The following is an 18,266-nucleotide window of genomic DNA, read 5'->3' as shown; positions in this document are numbered from 1 at the left end:
CCATGTCCTCATGCCATCTATGGTGGGGGTCTTGGGTACATATTCCTGCCTTGAGAGCAAACCATCTAACATACAAATCTGATCACTCTCTTGCCTATAGATGGCGCCCCATCACCTGTAACTCCGCCAACACCAGTAGATTTTGACCCACCTTCCCCTAGAGACCAAGGTTCACCTGGAGTATGTACTTTTAAACAACCTCTGTAGGATTTACCTGGGACTGAGGTGTTTTGCAGGACGTGAGACTTTCAGTGCTAAAATTGGGGAAGTCCTGGGCAAATTGGGATGAGTTGGTCAGCCTATTTCTGGGTGAATTTGGTTTCCACCAGGGGTCGACAAACATTGGTCTCGGGGCCAATATGGCCTACTGTCTGTTTTTGTAAATAAAATTTTATTGGAACATAGCGATGCGCGGTCATTTACATTGTGTTCATGGCTGCTCTTACGCTACGGTAGCAGAGTTCAGTAGTTGTGACAGAGACTATATGACCCAGCAAATGTGAAATATGTATTATTTGTTCCTTTACAGAAAACATTTACTGACTCTAGATTTGTAAGATAAAATCCAACAACCCAATCCCTTCATCATGAGCTGACTGCGTCATCTTCACTCTTTCCTTCCTCACTCTGATGGCTCAAGTCATACTGTCTATTTATAGCCCCAGAAAGGGCCAAATGCTCTCCCTTCTCCTTATTTCTTTTTTTCACATTCTGATCCCTCTACCATGTATGTCCTCCTCCCCGCTCTGCGTGGCTAATTGTTCTTGGTCCAACTGAGCACAGCTGAGGCAGACCCTTCTCCAGGGATTCTCCCTGACTCCCCACCCCGCTGTCCCCACCCCCGTTTCTGGGTATGAGGAGCCTCTGTGCACACCTCCCCCATTGCTGACTTGCTTGTTGGTTTCTCCCACTGGGCTACAAACTCCTGTGGTACCTTCACCTTTATATCTCCATCCCTCAGTTTGACTCCTGGTATGGAAGGAACCTAGTAAATGTTCATTGAATTAGGAATCTATACAACGGGGATAAGAATTTCCTAGGATATTTATCTGTACGTGTGTCTTAGCTAGAAACTTCGATGGCGACTCCAGTCCAGGACTCAACCCCCTTCATTTCTGGAAGACACATGGGTTTGGGTGTGGCTGCCCTAGACCACTAGTGAGCTCCCCCAGGCCTGATGAGCCCTGGTTTTGAGGGGCAAGGAAGAAGGCACGTGGATAATATGCTATTCCTTCCAGTGTAGAAATACGTGGTAGGTATTGGCCAGAAAAGATGGCTTTTGTGAGTATATTTTTCTGGATCACAGTAAGAGTTGGGTTACAATAAAATCTGAGGGAAATTTTTATTTTCTGAGAATAACTTCCGTTTTCTTGGAAAAACTCAAGGACAAATATGGGAATCCCCTTTTCTCTCCTGTATTTTCCCCCCCATTTTTCGCCAAGACTGCTTGTCTCCAGCTATACCAGATGGGATACATTTTTAGATGAAACTGGGTTATAATATATTTTATGGCTCTGAATTAATAAAATGGCTTTAGATCAGCAATGACATCCAAAAAGTACTTGAAGGCAGGGTCATTTTTCCAAAAAAATTTTTTTTTTCTTTTAAGAGGAGTTTTCGGGTTTTTTGGTCTGTTGCTTTTATATTTCCAAAAACTTTGCTGCTCCAGATGAATGGTTCTACTCCCAGAATTGGGAAAGGAATCCTGAGTATAGCTCAGCTCAGAGGGCTGGATGACAGTTTGCCAGGACTTTCCAGGAGAAACCGAGGAGTCTCCATGAGGTGCTGCTCTGCCAGTGGGCAGAGAGAAGCCTGGAAACTACAGAGAAGGCAAGCCTGGTTAGGGGACCAGCCCTGTAGCCACGGCCACTAGCAGTTATCACACAGATGAATTGGTAGCACCAAAGGGAGAGAGATTCCGGCGTGAGATAGATGTGCAGACCTTGACCCCACTCTCCTCTGAGAAGTGGCTTGAGCAAGAGTTGGCAATCAGTTCATATTCAAACTGCTAACTTTGACCTCTGAACCTTTTGTTCCCACAGCTCTTTTGTGGAAGTTCTGCTCTCCCTCTCCATATGTCACAAACCTGTGATAAAAAGAAAGCCTAGAATGTGGGAAGACTGTGGCACTGGAGTTCTGGTCTGAGCATGTCCAAGATGTTGGATCCAGGGCAACCCCTGATCCTTCTTCTGTAAAATGGGGGTAATAGTTTATGCTCAGAAGGAAAAGTTTTAAAATAGTTTCTTGCACATGTCAGATGCTTTCAGGCAGTCCTGGGTGGATGATGGATGGCTTAGAGCAGATAGTCAGAAGCAACAAGTAAGTGGGAAGCTCTGCCTTGCTCTAGAGGTCATTGACTGCCAAAGACGTCAAGGTCAGCCTCACACGTCCTTTTTCCCAGAGACTCCCCCAAACCTAGGACTAAACTTGTTGGCCAGGGGATCTTGGGGCCCAGCTGGAAGCCAGAAATTGAGCAGACCCTGAGGCCCACTGGACAGCTCTGGATCTAGGCCACCCTGAAGGGTTGTTTCTCAGGGGCCTCCCCTCAGTCGTCAGGGATCCCCTCAGTGATCCCTGGAGGATTTAAAACTTCTAATATTCCCGATTATCTTAGGCCTTCCAAACCAGACCTCCAACGTGTCCTCTCTTTTAAGCTAGAGACAGGCCCTGTATTCACTGGAAAGCTCCATTGCATCATGGGTACATGGTCACCTCAAAGTCACGTCCAAACTTTAATGCATGTTCTTCCTCCCTTCCATTGATTCCTCCTCATATGTTCCCAGTATGAGCCAATGATATCTCCTTCCACCCTCTTGGAGAAGCCAGAAAATATGGAGACATCCTAAGCCTCCTCCCTCCTCCCTTTCTGGTCCCCCTTCATATCTAATCAACCACAGAGTCATTTATTTAGTGATTAATTCAACAAATATTTACTGAGTGCTTGGTATGGGTAAAGCACCACACTGTGTGCTGTATAAAAGTAGTGGACAAAATAAACATGGTTTCTATCATTGATGGGGAGACACACATTAAACAAATCAACATACAAATTAATACATACTTATACATTCTGACAGGTGTTATAAAGGAAAAGCAGAGGGTGGCTTACGGAGTATAGCAGGCGGACTAAATTTAGATTAGGAGGTCAAGGAATGTGTCCTGAGGAATTTTTCAATGACAAATAACAGAAGCCCAATCTGAAGTAGTTTAAGCAAAGAGGAGGAATTGATTGGAAGGATATTGGGGTAACTCGTAAGCAAGGCACAGCTGACAATCCGGGCTTGGAGAAGGCGTCAAGGGTGGACGATGAGATCAGAGACTGGCACACCGTCTGAACTCTCTGTCTTTCTTCCTCTTCTCCGTGTCTTTCGCCTTTGGCCTCACTCTCTCCTACTCTGGACAAGCTTTCTCCGCACATCAGAGAACGTGATTTATAGCCAAGTAGCTCTCTGACCCAAGGACAAGCGAACCTTCCTCACCACATTCAGACAGGAAAATCTGAGGACGTCTCACATTGGCCAGAGGCATGGGGAGACTATAAAATTGGTTCATCCAGGGCCACTGCCTACCCGTAAGCCAGACAATGGGGGCTGGTGCCTAAAGGAGGAAAGGTGAGGTGAGGGTGGTCATCAGAAGACTTCTCTGAGGAAATGCTATTTCAAGTGATACGAGACCTAAAAGATAAGTAAGATTTAAGCAGGTAATAAGTGAGGAAAGAACATGCTAAATAAAGGAAATATCATTTATTCATTCATTTATGGAGCAAATATTTTTTGACTATTTGCACATCTCTGGACCTGGGGATATGTTCTCATATAACTGAGAACAAGAAGGATATCGTCCCTGCCTTCTTGGAATTTATAAAGAAAAAGATCTTAGGCAGGGAAAACTGGGACTCTCAGAGGACCATGGAAGATCCAGTGGCTAGTGGATAGGGAGGGAAGAGATTAGCAGCACGAGATAAAGCTGGAGAGGAAAGAAGAAGTTACAGCATTTAGACCCTTCCTTGCAGGCCATGCCAAGGTTTTGGATTTTTCTCATAGTGCGATGAGAGGTCACTGAGGGACACCAAAACGTAACAGGATCTTGTTTATATTTCTAAGATATTTTAGCTACTTTGTCAAAGGGAATGTAAAGGAACAAAAATTTAAGGACACCAGTTAGAAGACTATTGCTGTAGGTCAGTCAAGAAAAGATAGAAGCTTAGACTGAAAAGATGTGAAGAAGAGGAATATGAGATACAGTCGTCCCCTCTTTATCCACAGGGGATATGTTCCAAGACCCCCAGTGGATACCTGAAACCATGAAAAGTATTGAATCCTATACATACTATGTTTTTTCCTATACAGTAGTACCTCAGTTTTTGAACGTCTCTGTTGACAAACGCTGTAAATCAGGAACTAAATGCTTCGGAGTTGAACATGTCATGCGACTTCCGCTAAATGCAAGATCCTGAGGCCTTGCTGTTGGCTGTTTTCAAACGTTTCAGAACTCGAACGGTCTTCTGGTTCGAAAACCAAGGTACCACTGTATATACATACCTATACATATCTATGATAAATTTTAATTTATAAATTAGGAACAGCAAGAGATTACCAACAATAATTAGTAATAAAATAGAACAATTATAATAATACACGGTAATAAAATTTATGGGAATGTGGTTTCTCTCTCTCTCTCTCAAGGTGGTTTCTCTCACCTTTTCGTTTAAAGGAAGCCCTTTCCAGCTTCTCTTTGGCAGATCTGAATTGCCATCATTACTACTCTCATGCTTTGGGGGCCGTTATGAAGTAAAATAAGGGCTATATGAACACAAGCACTTGGATACCGTGACAGTCCATCTGATAACCGAGATGGCTGCTAAGTGACTAAAGGACAGGTGGAGTTCACAGCGTGGAGACACTAGACAAAGGGATGATTTCTGTTCCGGGTGGGATGGAGCAAGATGGTGTGAGAGTTCATCACACTACTCAGCATGGCGTGCAATTTAAAACTTACGAATTGTTTATTTGTGGAATTTTTCCATTTCATATTTTTGAACCATGGTTGATCGTGGGTCACTGAAACCACGGAAAGCAAAACTGTGGATAAGGGGGGGACTACTGTATATCTAGGGGTAAGAATAAGTGCTGACTGTGAAAGGTGGGATGTGGGGAATGGAAGAGAGGGAGGAGATAAGACGACTCCCGGATTTCTGTTTCGAGGAGCTGAGTGGGAGAAGGCGCCATTTACCAAGACGGGAAGCCTATGGAAGGATTACTTTAGAGTAGGGAAGATGGAGAGGTTAGTAGTTTTGAACATGTTAAGTGTGAGATGCCTGTGTGACATCACAGCAACATGTCAAGTTGGCGGGTGTGCGTATCATTCGGAGGGCATACAAAGACATGGAATGGATGATTTCAATTAAGAGGGGTATAGCATGAAAGAAGAGAGCCAAGAGGAAACCTTCCCCAGGGAGCTTCTGTGTTTAGAAGATGGATAGATGTGAAGGAAAGAATGTCTGAGGAGAAGCAGTCCGAGACTGGGTAGTGTGGTATTGGGGAGCGAAAAGAAGCCAATATTTCAAGAATAGAGGTGATCAATGATGCCATTGTAGCTGAGGTCAAAACAACTATGATTTAAAAAATCTTTTGAATTTTGCTTTATAGAGATCACGGATGGTCTTAGCAAGAGCAGTTTTAGGGGAGTGAGGTGTGGAGTTGGGAGAGGATGAATGGGACCCTTTGCAGCCAGGAAGAAGACAAAGGTGCCTACTCATAATATATCAATTCACCACTGCATTGGTGGTCGTAATCAGTGAAACAGTACATGAAAAACAAATATAACGTATATGAATTTTGAAGGGAGAAGCAAATTGGTCATTATTTGCAGATGGCATGATTGTCTATATGGGAAATTGAAAACAATTTACCAATTACTGGAATGAAGAAAATTTAGCAAGGTAGCTGGACGTAAGATCAGTATACAAAGTTTATTGCATGTTTCTACCCAGCCCAGATGGAAATAATAATTTTTAAAGTTAATATCTATGACAACTAGAGCAGCAACAACAACCCAAAACAGGAGGTATGTAAACGTGTAAGATCTTTGTGGAAAAAAAGGCCATACAACTTTGCTAAAAGACAGTAAGATTCAAGTGAGTGGATAGATACACCAAATTAATGATGAAAAACTCACTCTCCGAAAAATGTCAATTTTCCTAAGGGTTACTTGCTCCACTTTAAAAGGAGATTGAAAAATAAAATAAAATGGACCCAGATGCAGGCATACATGTAGATTTGGCAATAGACAATAGATATTCCTGAAAACTCCATGTGATAACAAACATCTCCATTTTTAGAGTCTCTTTAGAATCTCCTTCCACCTTATATATTTGAAGAACTTCTGCTCATCTTTCAAAACCCTGGGCACATCTGATCGCCTCTACTTTCCCAGCCTCCACACACAGAATCATTCATTCTCTCTGATGCGCTGCTTCTGAAGAGTATGCTTCCTTCAATTACTATTCGGGACCCAGTGCTTTCTAATTGTGTTTATAAGTCTACCTGAGGCTAGACTTTCAACAGCAGAGTTCATGTCCTGGCAAATGATCAGAAAAGGTCAGCTATGGAGTTTCCTGAAGGCCTGAATAAGTTCTCAATAACTCTCTTTTGAATAATAGAGTACTTGGAATAAATCCAAGCCCGTGGGGAGGGTTCTGGACAGGTCATTTCCTCTCTCCCTGTTCTTCCCCCACCATCCTGATCTGGATCCTGAGAGACGTGAAATAGCCTGAGAATCTGAGGGCCTGGAATCCCCGGGGTAGATGTCACAGGATGACTTGCTCCAAAGCCAGTTGCCTCAGTGCTTCTTTTATACCAAACAGACTGCGGAGAACGACTATCTTCTTCCTCAAGGGCCTTCTGGCATTTGCAAAGGATTCTTTCCTAAAAGGACGGACCAGAGTATTTGTTCAAAGATCGTTAACAACAACCCAAAGGACAGGTTGGGGCTGGCAGGGGACGGAGAGGCAGGATCCCAAGAACTGTCATCAAGGTAGCATAAATCAGAAATGCAGGAAAGAAATCTCTGAGATCATGGCATGAAGCAAGGAGGAAATATGGCTTATAGGACAAAAAGAAATTTAATTGCCAGCTCAGTTTTCAGCAAACCCATGAATTTTATCAAGGCAGAGGCACCTGTACACTCGCTAGAGCTTTTTTGCAATATGAATCCTTTATTTACGTAATGATATTGACTTCCACATTTGAGGGCACTTTATAAACTCCTTGGGACAGGGACATGGTTTACAAAATTAGGCATTTTTTTACAGAGCTTTGCACATAATAGGACCCACTAAGGACAAATTGATGGATGAGTGAGTGAAGCAGAAGATACATTTAAGATTAAAAACCGTATGTTTAAGTAAAGGGGGAGAGGATCTCCCCAGGCATTTCCAATAGCATTTTCTGGTATCACTTTCTTAAATGTAGAATGAACATCTGAATGTATATTGAGCATTTTGCCTTCAAAGGGTCCTAAAGAGGATTTCTCTGCACCGGTGTCCTAGGTCTGGGACACAGTTGATGATGAGAGGCTGAGCAAAACTGCTCTCCAGGGGGATAGTAAGATGTGCGTTTATAAAGCAAATATTCCTGAGCTCCCCCACGAGCCAGGTATTGTTGGAGTCCTTGGAAGTGAGCCATAGAGGTGTCCTCAAAGGAACCTACAATCTGATCGTGGAAGGAAACATGCACAAACAGAAAACCGTAAAGGGACAGAAGAGGAAAGTTGATGCTGAGTTAGAGCTGAGGCTTGGCTTTCCAAAATGGCACCAGGTATTTGGAAATATTGAGGAAAGCTATAGCTGGAGGGACAAGAATGGAGCAGAGGGAGAGGCCACCATTTTGTTTTACTTTGTCGATGTGTTTTGCTAAATTTTTAGCAAGTGCCTGGGTGTGGCTAAAACACTAAGGAGAGATTGTTAACAATGATGAAAGCTCTCTGTTGCCACTCCCGAGGGATAACCATTTGTATCTCTCCTAGCTGTTTCTTCTGGCTGTATAATCTGCTTCTACCACAACTTCTTAATTTATAAAGTCAAAATAGCATCCATTGACTTTCTGCTCTTCTAGATGAGGACTTAGGTCTCTGCTTCCACCTTTGCCTATCTGGATGCTTCGATAGACGTGTAGTTGTCCATATTTTAAGTTCCTCACATGTTAAATTTCTTAAATAAACATGCATGCCTTTATTTCTTTCCCATCCATCCTGGCACCCTCAAAAGAGACCAATGATGGTTTAATGAAGGGACAGGGTCACAGGAAATACCCTGGGACCAGCAGCAGGAGGGGTTGTTACCACCCTTAGACCTGGAAGGGCAAGAAGAGAAAAGGGTGTTGAGTCCATGAGAGATGTAGCCAGGGACATGGGTTTACCTATTAGAAGCTGTGGCTGCAGGGGAACATGGCATTGCCAGAATCAAAGCTAGGCTTCTCCCATCTGCTGCCGGTGCCTCTGCCTGAGCCCAAAGGGCAACTGGAGGGCAAAGCAACCAGGAATTGCAGTCCATTGAGATCAGCCTCCCAGGGCACAGAACAGGGCAGGGAAGGGTGAGAAAGGATCTGGAGTGTGTGGGGGCGGTGAGGGGAGGGTGTGCAAGAAGAAAGTAACCCACACAATCTTCCCATTGTGCTCTGTGAGGTGAAGGCAGCAGGCACCGTTCTTCCCATTTTCCGGATGAGAAAAACTGAAGCCCAGAAAGGCATTGACAGGGAGGCCACCGAGGGGACATGATGGAGCCAGATCTCCACACCAGGTCCGAATCCCAAGACTAGTGCTCCTTGACTCGCTGTCAGCCAGGCCCAAGCACCCTATCTGAAGAGCCGCCCAGCCCAGATCTCCCCTCTGGAGCCCACCATTGGTCCATCCCCTGCTCTGTCGATCATTCCACACACCCTTACTGAGCACTGGCCAGGACTGTGCTCTGGGGTTACCACGCCAGTCTCTGAATTTTGTATCCTATCACTTAGGAACTGTCTCATGCCTTATTTTCTGCCCGCAATACTCCCACATCTTCTCCTCCACCCTTCCTCATCCCCACTCTAGGCTGATGACCTTCTTCAAGGGTTATTGAACAAATGGAAGTCTCTAGAGCCAAACTGTTCTCTCTCTACCACCAAGTTTTCAATATTCTTGGGTCAACACCCTCTCCCTCCTCCTCCCATGAGAACTGAAGACCTGTCCCTTATGCTACAGGAGACCAGGCTCACCACCTGGGCCGTGAATCCCATCCTCTCTCCTCCTGGACCCTTAGTTATATACCCTTTCTGTGTGTGTCCCACAGTTTCCTCCAGCTACTACCCCACCTCCCTGCCTCCTCTATAGCTGACATCTTTGCCTGTTGGTTGGTTTGACCCCCAAATCAGAGGATGGCGTTAATCCTTCCTTCATTTCAGGTCACCCTATAACTGTGTGTCTGAGCACGGTGCTTCTCTGCCTCTAGAACACAAGGCTACCTTGCATTTTTTTTTTGTTTGTTTTTTCTCTGACGATAACCAAAAGTGCTACTGATTTTTATAAGGTGGTCTTGTATCTCATAGCCTTGCTGAATTATCTTAATCAGTTTTAATGTCTGTTGATTCGGATGCTTTTTCTCTGTACGAAATCAAGTCATCTACACCGAGGGCAGTTTCATTTCTTCCGTTCTAATCTATACCTGTTATTTTTTTTCCTTTCTTTGAAGTGTTGGGAAAGGCCTCCAGTTCTATGTTAAACATTGGTGATACTGGGCATCTTATTCCTAATCTTAAAGGAAATTCAGCAGAAGTTATTCAAGCATAATGTTAACATTTTATACTAATACGTTATAGTACCTATTTGGTATATATAATATTAAGGTTTGGGTACGTAAACTTCACGAAGTTCAAGAAATTCTTTTCTCTTCCTACTTTCTGAGGGTTTTTAACATAAACAGTGATGAGTTTTACCAAATGCTTTTTCTGTATCATTGACTTAATCAAACAATTTTTTCCTTCCATAATATGAAAAATTGCAGTGATAGTTTTATAACATCAAGCCACTCTTGCATCCTTAAGATAAATCATATTTGCTTATTACGTTGATGTTCTTTTTTCTAATAAACTTGGATTTCTTTAATATTCTCTTTAGGATTTAAATATCTATTTTCAAGGTGACATATGGCCATATTTTTATTTTCCTGAACTATTCTATCCAGCTTTGGAAACAAGATTACACAGCCTCATGGTAGAACAGTTTTCATTCTTTTTCTATTGTCTGTCACCTAAGATAGGAATTATCTGTTCTCTGGTAGTTTGGTAAAATTCCTGTGGAAAACCACCTGGGCTTGAGGATTTTTAGGCGAGATCTTTGATTACCATTTCATTTTATGTAGTGCTTACGTATCTGTTCAAATTTCAATTTATCTCTTTATCAATTTTTGTGTTTTATATTTTTCTAGAAACGTTTTCCTTTCATCTAGATTTTCCAATTTATTAGCATAGCGTTTCATGATGTATTTGTCTTAGTGTGGGCTGCTATAACAAAACGCCATACACTGGGTGGCTTAAACAACAGACATTTCTCACAGTTCTGGAGGCTGGGGAGTCCAAGATCGAGCTGCCAGCAGATTTGGTTCTTGGTGAGGGCTCTCCTCCTGACTTGCAGACGGCCACCTTTTCACTGTATGCTCATGTGGCCTTCCTTCAGTGTATGCATTGAAAGAAACAGAGAGAGAGAGAGAGAGAGAGAGAGAGAGAGAGAGAGAGAGAGAGAGAGAATTCTATGGTGTCTCTAACGCTTCTTACAAGGGCCCCAATCTCATCATGGACGATCCACTCTCGTGATCTCAACTCAACCAAATCACCTCCCAAAGGCCCCACCTCCAAATACCATCACAGGGGGGTTAGGACTTCAATGTATGAATTTGGGAGGAGTTAAACACTCAGTCCATTCCTGTACTTTTGATGTTCTGTTACCTATATTTATTTTTCTGTATTGTGTTTATTTGTATATTATCTTTTTTCTTGATCTGTCTTGACAGAGACCTACCTACCTTATCAATCTTTTGAAAGAAACTGGTTTGAGTTTTACTAAATCTTTTTCGATGTTGCGGTTGTCATCCTCTATTTCACTGATTTCTGCTCCAGTTTTTATTATTTCCGACTGTCTTATTTCTTTAAGGTTTCCTCTGCTGCTTCTTTTCTAATTTTTTGAGTTGGCGGCTTAAAGTACATTTTTACCTTCCACAGTGCTTTCATTATCATTCAGTTCAATTATGTTGTTATTTCTCTTAGGAGATAGTTTTTAACCAACTGATGCTATTTGGTTTCAGACACATATATAGGTGTTTAAAAATGAGATCTTTTTGTTACTTTTGACCTTCCAGGGTCAAACATCCTCTATCACATCATCTAATTTTTCTTCATTGTATTGTTTATACACTGGAATTATTTATTTTATCTGTTTTATTTTGGATTGCCTATTTTTAGCCCTGAATATAAGCTCCTTAGGGGCACTAGTTTGTATCTATTTTGTCCATTGCTGCATGCTCAGTACCGAGAACAATGCTTGGTCCATAGATGGTGCTCAACAAAAATTGCCAAATGAATGAATGAATGAAGGTTAAGGATCAATAAAACTTACCACGCTAGAAATATTGCTAGGCACTGTCTGTACCTTTTCGCGTTTTCAACAGTCACAGTAACCCCAGGAGAGTTAGAGAAACATCCACAACACACAGTGAACAGGAGGCAAAGCCTCTTGGAGCAGAAGCCTCTGTGCCTCAGCCTCTTACTCTCTAAAATTTGCAAGATGAGGGTGGGGTCTCCTGATACATCAACACAGTGGAGGGAGCTCAGCCATAACAGCAGCAGGAGGAAAGAACCAGAAAACAGGTCCTGGGTAGCCTCAGAAGAGAGTTCTGTGGTGGTGCTTCACACAGCAGATTGCAAATCTTACCTTTCCTTTTCCTCTCCAGCAGAGCAAACAGGTTTACTGGAAGATGTGGAGCTGGGATTCGTTTGCCTTTACAGTTCTCCAACCTTCCTGCGGGTGAGGACTCCATGTCTTCAGTGCAAGTTAGAGGTCAGACAGCTGAGGGCAAAGTGCGGAAGACCCAGGTTTGAATTCTGGACTTCCGACTATCCTTAAGAGGGTCCCTTCTCACTTATAACCTCCGGCGAGTTCCTTTATGTCTCTAAGCCTGTGTTCTGAACTAAAACAAGAAAAATGGTATCTGCCCAAGCTAAATCCCAGGGTTGCCGGGGGCCCCAAAGGTGGGGATGGGTGGGAAAGAACTAAAAATGGTGCCTGACTCTAGCCAATTCTCAGTATGTGTGAGTTTCAGGCATGCAGTTTAAGAGGTGCTACCCAGATTTCAGGCACCGTTGGGCGAAAATATAAGCCTTATTATGGAGCTCTGGGGACATCTATGGATTTGAGGCCCTTTGCTTCCTTCCCACTTGCTATGGAATTGGTTCTGCCCAACTGTGCTGAGTAAGGAGGCTCTTTGAATGATTGTCATGTGTGAAAGATGTTTTATTTAATGAAGTGTAAGCAGAACTGGGATTTAGCTGCTAATGTTTCCAATTTTATTTTTTTTTTACAATTGCTGTAAGAATTTTATAAGCAGTTTTATACTTATAATAATATTTCCTCTCTACATCTACAAAAGCAGCCCAATATCTGATTTCAAGCCTTCTCTTCATCTCAGTCTTGGGCGGGGTGGGGTGGGGGAGGATGAGATAGGGGGAGGGAGAGAGAGAGAGAGAAAGAGAGAAAGAGAGAGAGAGAGAGAGAGAGAGAGAGAGAGAGAGAGAGAGAGAATATAAATATGATGGAGTCTTTGTGGAACTCCTGTGAGTGAAATTCCCTTCATGTCATGTGTGTTCCAGCCAATTCTTAGGTCCTACAGAATAAAGGGAGACACACAATAGTCGTTTGTGCTGCTTTTCTGAGTAAATGCATTTAGAAGGTAGTTTGCTTTGGTGTTTGGGAGTGTGTTAAGGTTATTATTAATCCAGGCAGTTGCCTGAGGCACGAACACTTAATTTATAAGCAAGTCTTACATGAGAATGGCTGCCACACATCAAGTGGCACTCCCATTGTTCCAAGCATTCCTAAACTGCTGTTCTCATGCCATGGGCCAGTCACTCACCCATTCAAGATGCATTTATTCATTGTAGCCAGTCCAATTCCAGAGGCACTGTAGGGCCAGAATGTGGGTTCTGGAGCCATATGGTTGGGATTTAACTTCTGGCTGAGCAGTGGTGAGACTTTGAATAAGGGGCACTTCAAGGACCAACTGGAGACATTCCCCTTTACCTTATTTTTGCAAATAGTTGTGTTGCTACCCCGGCACTTGAACTTTATACCTTCTAGACACTGGGAATCTTGTAAACAATTACAAAAAAAAAAAAGCTCAGAGCAGATTATGCATGATTAGCTCACTGATAAATTGGACTTCATGGCAAGCCTTTTGTTACCAATTTTACTTGTGGCTATTTTACTATGTCTCTTGTTTTCTCCTTGCCTTGCTGAATTTTCAAACAGGTCTTTCATTTTTGGCCTTCCTCTGACACATTTGTTCGGCTTGGCTGCTGTGAATGTTTCTATGTCCAGCAGGACAGCAGGTGGTTAAGAGAGCAAACTCAACTCCACCATTTCTGTGTCACCTTGGCACGTTGTTCTGTTTCCTCCTCTGAATGAGCTGCTGCAAGGATCAAAAGTTCCCAAGCAAATATGTAAAGTGCTTAGATTAGCACCTGGTATTTAGTAAGTGTTCTCGAATTCTTTTAATATAGTAATGTCATGATAGGGCAATAGCACTAATGTTCTAGAACATTCTTTTTTTAAATGTGAGGTTGTGCTGGGGCACCTACCTGAGGAAGTAAGAGAAGGCTGAAATCCCACCTGAACTCTACTCTCCAAAACTAAGACAGAGTTTTGGAGCAAGTTCCTTCGGGAGCCCCCCTGATATTACCTGGGAATCTGTTGGGCTTATGCATCAGGGGACGAGGACAAAAGATTGGACCCAGAAATCTCAGTAGGGAATTAAGTGTAGTGGCCTGTCCCTCTCAGGAAGTCAAAAATGGACTCAGAAATGGGCTCCCCGTGTGGGGTTATCAGATTTAGCGAATACAAATGCAGTCTGCCCGGTTAAACTTGAACTTCAGAGAAACAACCAATACTGTACAGTGTAAGTATGCCACGTGCAATGTTTGGGCATCCGGCCATCTCTCTGGCAACCCTACCCCAAGGCCCTAGAGCTACTGTGACATCCGTCACTCACGGAAGCCACAGAAGGGCCCGGCCTGTTCAGGATTTATTTCACAGCCTGCGTGTCTGAGAGGCTGTCATGGGTCACCCCCCAATGTCTGCTTGGGTCATGTGGACGTGAAACACCCCGCCGGCTGGGGAGGCAAACCAGAGTGAACAGCGCTGAGTTGCAAAAGAAAAGGAGGGCTTCCAGAAAGAGATTAGAGCAGAGGATGCAGCCTCCTGCTTTTATGAGGAGGGCCCCGCCCTGTGGGCTTGGCTTTTGGCTTCCAGGCCTCCCACGTGTTTCCCTTGGAGGTGCACGTTGGGAAGCTCTGCTCTGTGGCATGCGTGCTCTCTAAAGAAATGGGAAGCTTTTCTCCCTCAGACAAGCATTTTATAGCATGGTTTCATTCCCCCAAATTCTAAATGTGTTTGTTCTCCCAGCGAAAGGTAAAGGAGGTGCAAGCTGGAAAGGAGGGTGCCAGGCGTCCAGGCGGCGGCCATCCAAGGTCTTTGGCTGCGGCTGCCTGGGAGCAGATAGCTCTCAGTACAGTGACCCGAGCAGACACCCTGAGTCCTGGATAGGCCCTGCAGAGATTTCCAGCACTTCCAGGCCTGCATGATCCAGGAAAGAACGATAATAAAAATTCCTTACACTTCAAAGCTCACGAAGTGTTTTTATAGACATTCTCTCATTAGGTCCTTGCAGCAGCGTGTGAAGCAAGGAGGCCCGAGAAAGAAAGGGAGGTGAGACTTCCTCAGAATTATAAGGCTGGTGAGGAACGGAGCCAGGGCTCCAACCCAGGTGTCTGGGCCCCAGTGCAGGGATCTTTCCAAGGCGGTCAGATGTCCTATTGGTCCTTCCAGGGAGCTTGGATGGCCATGCACAAACGCTGAGCAGGGTGATCAACGGTCTGTCCAGTTTGTTCAGAAGCCAGGGCTTTCCCAGGATGTGGATTTCTCAGTACTAACACCAAGACAGTCCTGGGCAAACTGGGATGGCTGGTCACCCTGCTCATGAGCCAGCAGGGGTCTGTCCTTCTGACGGGGGACACCTAAGCAAGGCCTTAGCCTGGGACGAGCAGGAGTTGGGGAGAAGGTAGGAGGGCCATGCAGTCTCACTTCTAAGTCTTGGCCCAAGCTGTTCCTTCTAACTGGAGCCCCTACTTTCCCCATGTGTCCTCATCTATTGCTCGTTCACTTAACTCTTAAATACCTTCAGGTCCCCTGAAAGGGTCCTGGACACCACCTCCTCCAGGGGCGCCCCAGTCTCCCTAAGACTGTATTAGGCATTCTATGCACTGCCAACGTATAATGACTTCATTACAGAATTTTGTGTTGAATTTGCTTTCTTTTTTATTTATTTATTTATTTTTATTAGGGAATATTGGGGAACAGTGTATTTTTCCAGGACCCATCAGCTCCAAGTCAAGTCGTTGTTTTCAATCTAGTTGTGGGGGCACAGCTCAGCTCCAAGTCAAGTTGTTGTTTTCAATCTGAGCTGTGGAGGGCGCAACTCACTGGCCCATGTGGGAATCGAACCGGTGACGTGGGTGTTATGAGCGCTACACTCTAACCAACTGAGCTAACCAGCCACCCCTGAATGTACTTATTTAATTGCCTATTCTCCTCCCTAGAAAGCAAGGAGCTATATCTTCATGAGGGCAGGGGCTGTATCTTCATGCATGTATTAATTCAATAAATATTGATGGACTGCCTACTGTGTCAGGTGCTAGGAGATCCAGGATACTCTGGGGATACAATGACAATGAAAACAAGTCCAGTCCCTGCCCTCATGGAGTCTGGGGTCTGTTGGGTGAGACGGATGTTAATCAAATACAAATAAAAGCAAAATTACAATTATGCCAGTGACCGTTTGCTTTGACTACCATGTAATAAATACCACATAGGAATCATTCCCAATATTACAAGAGTTGGTGACAGGGGGACCAGGGAGGCAGGGGTGTCAGAGAAGCTTCTCCTGAGGAAATGATGATGAAAGGTGGGTTCTGAGGTCATGAAGGGGTTAACTAGAAACAGGGACAAGACCCAGAGAGCGCTGTAGGCAGGAGGAGCAGCCTGTTCCCTCCTTTCAGGGAGGAAGACAGCACTTTACAGCAAAAGTTCTCAATGGGGGTGATTTTGTCCCCGAGGGAACCATTGGCCATGTCTGGAAATATTTTGTCGTTGTTGTTACAACTCCAGGGGAGGGCTGCTACTGGCATTGAGTCAGAGATGCTGCTGTATGTCCTACAACACACAGGACAGTCCCCACAACAAAGAATGATATGTCAATGGTGTCCCTGGCAAAGGGGTATGTGGTGTGAGTGGAAGCTGCAAACGAAGGTCTTGTAGGCATGCTGACATGATCAGATGAGTGTTTCGGAAAGATCGATTTATCTATAGCGTGGAACTATAAGCAAGAGTGGACCTGGAAAGACCAAATGTGGACAATTGTAGCGGTCCAGGTGACAGAGGATGGTGGCTTGGAGCAGGACTTTGGGGATCAAGAAGGGGGCACTGAATGGATTCCTTAACCACTGAGGAAGTAATGGAACAGGACATGGGGATGTCGGCCTGAGGAGGAGGTATCAAACCTGACTCCTGGTTTTCTGGCTTGAGTACCTAACACACATGACTCGAGATGCTACATGCATTAGCTCATTCAGTCCCCACAACTCTCTAAGGAAACCGAGTCACCGTGAGTAGAGAAATGCACTCAACTAAGAACCTTGGCCAGTTTGGCCCAGGCGCTGCCAATCACTGCTCTGAGTCTCCTCTCTGAATAGTGGTGCTGTCCACTCAGGACATGGGTGGAAGAACGGCTTGGCCAAAGCCCACGGGCTCACATTTGAGCGTGTTGACTTTGAGGTCCAGTAAGAGAGCTGGATGCACAGTCTGAGGCCCAGAGGAGAAGTGTTACTCACAGTTGTACCCTCATAGCTAGTACTGTGCCTGCCACACAGCAAGACCTCGGGGAACAGCTGTTACATGGGCCAGTGGCTTAATTAATTAGTTACAAAGTAATGTTTATGGCGCCAGGCTATTTTCAAGCCACTCTGCTTTGGGGCTAGGTGTGCTGAGACAACTGAAACACGACTTGGCTTCTCGGGCCTTTATGATCCTTGGACAAACACAAGAACTTGAAGGAACTGGAGCTCCATTCAGCCCCAGCCTTTGGTGTTGTCAGTGTTGGGTTTTGGTCATGCTAATTGGGTGTAGTGGCATCTCCTTGTTTTACTGGGCATTTCCCTGATGACATCTGATCTGACGTTGAGCATCTTTTCATAGGCTCACTTGCCATCTGTGTGTCTTCTTTGGTGAGATGTCTATTTGGGTCTTTAAATCAGGTTGTTTGTTTTCTTATTGTTGAATTTTAAGAGTTCTTTGTATATTTTGGATAACAGTCTCTTATCTGATGTGTCTTTTGCAAATACTTTCTCCCCGTGGGTGGCTTGTTTTCTAATTCTCTTAATATTGTCTTTCGTAGAGCAGACGTTTCAAATTTTAATCAAATCCAGCTTATCCATTATTTTCTTTATGGATTGTGCCTTGGTGTTTTGTCTAAAAAGGCAACACCATACCCGAGGTCATCTAGGTTTTCTCCTATGTTATTTTCTGGGAGTTTTATGCTTTTGCATTTTACATTTAGGTCTATTATCCATTTTGAGTTAATTTTTGTGAAGGGTATAAGCTCTGTGTTTGTTTATTTGTTTGTTTTGTCTATGGGTGTCCAGTTGTTCCTGCACCATTTGTTGAAGAGACTGTCTTTGCTCCGTTGTACCGCCTTCGTTCCATTGTCCTGATTTACATGTTAACAGATCACTCAGCCTGCCATGAGTGGAAGGAGAGAAGCCAGGTCGGGGGACCGTGCATTATTCCAGGGACAAGCTCCTTATCACACTGGAGATACATGTTGGGCTTCAGAAAAAGGAACGATGTACAATGGCTTGGCTCTTGGTTCCAGGTCTCTTAGGCTGAGTCAATCATAGGCAGACAGTTATTGC

This window comes from Rhinolophus sinicus, chromosome 7, assembly GCF_057876585.1.
Source record: "Rhinolophus sinicus isolate RSI-liver-muscle chromosome 7, RSI-T2T, whole genome shotgun sequence".
In the NCBI taxonomy this organism is placed as follows: Eukaryota; Metazoa; Chordata; class Mammalia; order Chiroptera; family Rhinolophidae; genus Rhinolophus; species Rhinolophus sinicus.
Note: the sequence above shows the minus strand (reverse complement) of the source record.